We start from the raw sequence: 5,960 nt of genomic DNA, 5'->3' as shown, positions 1-5,960 counted from the left end.
CAGCATTTTGGGATGGATGTGTGAATGCTCTTTTCCGGAAAAATTCCGTAACGTCCTCTCCTGTGTGAACAGCGCTTTTTTGAATTTACCGGTAAAGTCGTTCCGGAAATTTTCCGGATATTTACCGGTATCACTGTGTGAAAGGGGCTATTGACTGCAAAGCTTGCAAGCGAGTCTGCAAGAGAGAACATAAAAACAAAACATGACAATATCACTCAAAATGATGTTATTTTACGGTACAAACTTCTTAAATATGTCTTTTATAGCAGAGATGCCCAAAGGGCCAGCAGGCCAAAGTTGGTCCCTTGATCCTTTGATTTGGCCAACCGTATCATCTGAGAAGATATAGAGAATTATGGAAAGGTGGTTGGGGTGAATATCTTGGACAGAGATCGTCATTTCGAATTTAATGTAACATTTAGTTTGTTTTGTATTTTATTTTGTTTTGTAAATGTATCAGATTTTTTTAAAATGTAAATAATGTCACTCGACAGACACTGTAGAGGACAATGCACAAGACATCAGCAAGCAAGTCAAATTAAGGCAAAGGCATGTGCAACTTAGTGTATTCAGCATTGAAATTCATTGTGTTGGAATTGTTGATGTTTTTTTTTTGTTTTTTTGTTTTTCCTGTAACAAATTCATTATAATTGTTTTTAATTTTTAATTATACTGCATCGGTTAATAACATTTTTTTTAATTCTAGTTATTTTTTAAATATTAGGAAGTAAATTAGGAAATTACTCATGAAAACTTTGATTTAATACAGTTTTGCTGTATTACGGCCCACAGACCTCAGTCAAGTTTGGTTTTTGGCCCTTCATAAGAAAAAGTTTGACACTCCTGGTTTATAGGCTATAACATACAGTTTAGGAAGGGGCAGCATAAACATCACCATTATGTGTTTCATGGAAAAAGAATCATAATAAAATTTCAGTTCTGCTTCTTCCTTTAAGAACATGTATCCTGATAAAAAGGTATTTCTGAGACTGGAATTCAGATCAGTCCATTCAATTCAATTTTATTTTGATTTCACTTTTACAAGGTAGATTGGGTCAAAGCAGCTAAACAAATAAGTTCTAGTACATTGAAATTGTTTCAGTCCAGTTTACAGAGTTTAGGTCAGTTCAGTGTGGTTTAATTTTTACTGCTGAAAGTCCAAACACTGAAGAGCAAATCCATCAATGCACAGTAAGCCAGTGGTGACTGTGGTCGAAGAACAAAACTTAACCAACTGACGAAAGTGAAGGGAAAAAAAACTCAAGAGAAACCAGGTTCAGTTGGGCATGACCATTTCTTCTCTGTCCAAACTTCTTGTGCAGAGATGCAGTTTAGGTGCCGGAGGCTGGAGAACACTGGAAATCCATCACAGAGAAGATACAGATCTAAGTAGGTCACCGGTGGGTTTTCGTGCAAGCCAGCAGGATAAATGTGGAGACTTGTCTGTCACTGGGGTCTTTCAGAAATCAGTCCCATCTCCTCCACTCCACAAAAGCACCACAGCATCTGCTCAGGACCTGGCCCAGTCCAGGATTATGGAGACCTTGGGATAAGGAGAAACAGACTTAACATAAGCACAGATGCTGTTGAAATTATAATAATAATGTTAGTCAATACTTGAGAAGCAGATATGTGGGACATGTGCAATGCATAGATCTTCAAACTTAAAAAGAGAAAGATTGAGAAAGTGAGGTAGAATGTCAGGTCACAATCAGTCTGAACAGTGCCTCTGCGGTTTCATGCAGAGGGAATTCCAGCAGTATTCGATATTAGGGCGGCTCGGAAACAGTCACACTGCACCACACTTCATCATGGTTAGGGCACCAATTTGCCTGCCCATCTACGGATGATCAGTTCTCAAGGCACTAATGCATTTGGGCTCAGCTAGGCTCACATTAACAACTTAAATCCAGAAACGATTTTGGTCTCAGCTCAGCGAGTGATGAAAGAGAGAAAAAAAAAGTGTCGGAAAATGGCAGCTCACGTTTGCCCAGACATCCCTGCTCTGGGAGGGACTGTTCAGTAAATCTAAGGTTAGAAGTTTGCTAGATGAGATACTACGCTTAAGGCTCCCAGATTAACAGCACGAAACTTTCACAAAAACCTCTAAAGCCATTAAATCTCAGCACAAATGCATTTAGAAGATTTAGCTAAATCGGAGTGCCGCGTGTTGCTTTCCAAATGTGAATTCAAGGACTGTTTGTCCTAATCGATTGGCTTCACTTCTCTGATTGAAGCCACTGAAGTTATCAAAGAGAAGGTTGATTAGTAAACCCACACAAGGTGATGACACAGCACAATCAATTTGCCGTGCTAAATGCTGCTTTCTGAGAATCTCTGTTATTTTAATCTGAAGGAGAAGTTTCTGGCAAGATGTGCAATTCTGAAGGAAAATGAGAATGCTTTTAGTACTTCAGCTCAATTCTTGGATTTGAAATGTAGTGGCAATAAAGAAAATAATATTTAAAAAATTCAAATTAATTGATTTTTTTGGTTCTATAACAATATAATATAATATAATATAATATAATATAATATAATATAATATAATATAATATAATATAATATAATATAATATATTTTTGGTTACACACAATTTTAAGGTAATAGTTTTTTAGTTTTTTATTTTAAGGTAATATTAAGTATATTACATGTTATGATATACATGTTCACTAAATATAAAACATATTTAAATCAATTATATTACATATAAAGTATTTTTATTTCAAATATATTCTCCATAAGTTTAAGTTTAACAACTTTATTAAAGGTTCAAGAAACCCTGGAGTACTTTTTTGAGATTTTAACATATTTGTGTGTGTGTTGAGCATCAATTGAGACAAAGTTAGCAACTTTTAGCTTTAATTGTGGGGAAAAATGGATCATGTTAAGCTTTTATCAGCTAATTTAATCTTCTGGGCCCGGTTTTTCAAAAGGTTTAATCCGGATAAAATTGATCTGGATTTAGTAATCCTGTTTTTGCGATCCGTGATCACGTAATCCAGCTTACTTTTTGAGCCAGTTTTTCAAAGCAACATTTGATTGGATCAATCTGATCCGGATAGGAACTTTTCAGGATCACTAAATCTGGATTACCAGTGCTCAAACACAATGTAGATGGATAGATAGGCCTATGTAAAGAGCAACAAGTAGAATAGCCAGTGTTGGGTAAATATAACTTTATTTTTATTAGAAATGAAAACTAACATTTAAAAAAAAAACAATAAAAACCCCACCATCCTCTTCCAGCAGTCTGTTTATCTGAGACCTACAACACAAACACTGTACATTGAGGTATTTATAATAAGTTACAAATATAGATGTAAATATAAAAAAAAATTGTTAATGTCAAAAACTCCACAATAATTTCAGACTTCCTCATCTGATATGGAGAGAGTAGCTTGTCTGAGCAAAGCCTTTAGGAGGTGAATCTCAAATCTGGCCTTGGTTTGCTGTTGAAGGCAGCAAATCTCAAATCTGGCTTCGGTCAGATGAAGCTGTGCTTCTGCCCTTTCAGTCTCTTTTTGCAATTGTTGAAGGTGATTTCAAAAATCAGTGATTGCCATTCTTTGCATTTTCTTGGTTATTCTGTAATCATTGCATGCATCACAAATAAATATTCTAAAAACAAAAATATTTTCCATTGTGATGAATAAATATATATCAATTAGTGACTGAATAAAATGTATTGTTTCTGGTCAATTTTGCCAGCTGTTTGCTGTAGGCCTATACTGAAAGCCTTAATATGTTAAAGCCAATAATCACTATAGCCTGACAGATGAACAAATAAAATTAAAACCTTATGAATAAATAGTATATCTTGTAAGATACTGCATGATCCAAAAATAGTATTATTTAATACATTAAGTTTTCATTACATTTTGGGCATAAAATCCACACTATATCCACCCTTCTGATGGGATCAGTTTAATCCAGGTTTTTTAGATCAAAGTGATCCAAATCCTACAAAAAAAGGTCTGAAAAACCCAAAGTAAAGGTTAGATCCGGATCAAAACCAAGATTAGATTACGTGATCTAATCCGATTAGGTAATCCGTTTTTTCTTTTGAAAAACCCAGTTTCAAGATTTGATCCAATCCTTTATCCAAAATCCTAGTGGATTACTTTTGAAAAACCAGGCCCTGGGTTTAAAATCATTTTTGGGGCTTGATCAAAATCTGTGTTGTAGCCCACATCTGCTGGTGGAGTGATGAAGCGTTGGTTTCTCATTATTATTCACAGCTGAGATTTCTTATTCTGTGAGAAGACCCTGCTTCTTAATTATTCATGACTGCATGCGTTTTCTAATCACAGACTAATATCGACAGACCACAGACCAGCCAAGCTATGAGATAGAGCATCAGTCACAATATGCAGTATTTATCCATTCATGAAGGGTCGTATGTGTTTGTTTCCATGATCCATAGAGTTTGTTACATGGCTTTCTCTGCTTTCAGGGCTGACACAGCCAGCTTGTTTGTGTGATGCAAGCATTTTTGTGAAAAAAAGAACTGTACAAGAATTAAAGAATGACACACTTTGTCTTTTATTAGCTGAGTTCTTTACCATTCAGACACATTCCCTATATCCTTTTTGCTGTGTTCGCACATGTTTTAAATCTTCAAGATTACAGACAGGGCTAATGGTTGAAATAGATAGGGCAAGAGACCAGCTGTACTGCTGTCCACTGTGTCTGCATTCAGACCTGGGATTCAGAAGGAGAGAAGTCCTCCTCATTTATAGTGTTTAAACATGATTATCTAATGATTTAACAAATTGTGGTTATATATTATATGAAATTACGAGCAGCCTATTGTATATGTAATGACATGGAATTATTACTTACTGTTTATTTCTTTGCATTTTAACTTTGTAAACTATAAAATAATGCATCTCACATTTCGTATCAGATTTTTTTTTTTTTTTATGAGTGTCATGTTCACCAGCGAACAACCACCAGATGTCGCTGGTAAACATTCACACACAAACATTCACACTCATTGAACTACATATCTGCCATGTTATTGACTACAACACCCAGTCATGCCACACACACACACAACCGGTTCCAGATCAACACTGATTGCACTCTCACAGCTGAAGCCACTCACACAATGATTGTTTGGACTATTTATACCCCTTTGTTCCACACACATGTTGCAGAGTCTTGTTAACTGTGAAAGTAACACTACAACGCGTTTTCCTTGTCTTGTTTCTCTGTGTTTTGACCTTAGCCTAGTTTATCCTTTTGTCCTTGTTTGCCGCCTGCCTTCTGACCCCTCGCCTGTGTTTGATTACGAATCTGGATTGTCTACATATATCTGTTTGCACCTGAATTGACCATCGCTTGCCTGACTTTGAATAAACCTGCATTTGGATCCTACCTTCTGTTGTCAGTGTCACTCCCCGGCGTTACAATGAGCTGGTAAGCAACTGACAAGAGCCCTTTTTTTCCCCTTTTCTGCCGGTCACGCCCACTCCTCCCTCTGCTCACAGAGCTCCACCCCCATTATACAGCATGTTTTGAAACAATTCTGAGGTAGACTTGAACTGAAGGAGAGGGGTTTCATGACCCTTTAATCCTGCCAGGGGGATTAATAAACTTATTGTACATTAATTACAGCAAGAATACTGCATTTACATTATTGTTTATTTGTTTATTTACATTTTTTACAGCACCATTTATCTTTTTCTATGTTTACATTATCGTATATCTTTACTGTAAAATACATAGTATTTTTTTTACAATACAGTAACATACTGCATAACTGTTCCACGGTAAAATACAGTTCATTTTACAGTTAAATACTGTTTAATAAAAAAAAACTAAATAAAAAAATCATAACACAACAAACACATACAAACAAAAATCACACAAAAACAATATAATAAAGAATAAATATTCCAGCTTATGGAGACAGATTCAAAAGCTGATAGATAGTGAAGAATACAGTTCATAAT

General features: G+C 35.5%; 1 long non-coding RNA gene across 1 annotated transcript; it reads right to left on the bottom strand.

Moving 5' to 3' along the window:
- Positions 1 to 995: 995 nt before the first annotated feature.
- Positions 996 to 5,423, bottom strand: LOC147836916 (uncharacterized). The gene is made up of 2 exons (XR_015481104.1): positions 5,384 to 5,423; positions 996 to 1,543 (listed from the first exon to the last, which is right to left on the bottom strand). It is a non-coding gene; the product is annotated as an uncharacterized LOC147836916 (long non-coding RNA).
- Between the last annotated feature and the right edge of the window lie 537 nt (positions 5,424 to 5,960).

Source organism: Danio rerio, chromosome 3 (genome assembly GCF_052040795.2).
Source record: "Danio rerio strain M-AB ecotype USA chromosome 3, GRCz13ab, whole genome shotgun sequence".
Classification (NCBI taxonomy): Eukaryota; Metazoa; Chordata; class Actinopteri; order Cypriniformes; family Danionidae; genus Danio; species Danio rerio.
Note: the sequence above shows the minus strand (reverse complement) of the source record. Positions and strands in the feature narration are given on the sequence as shown.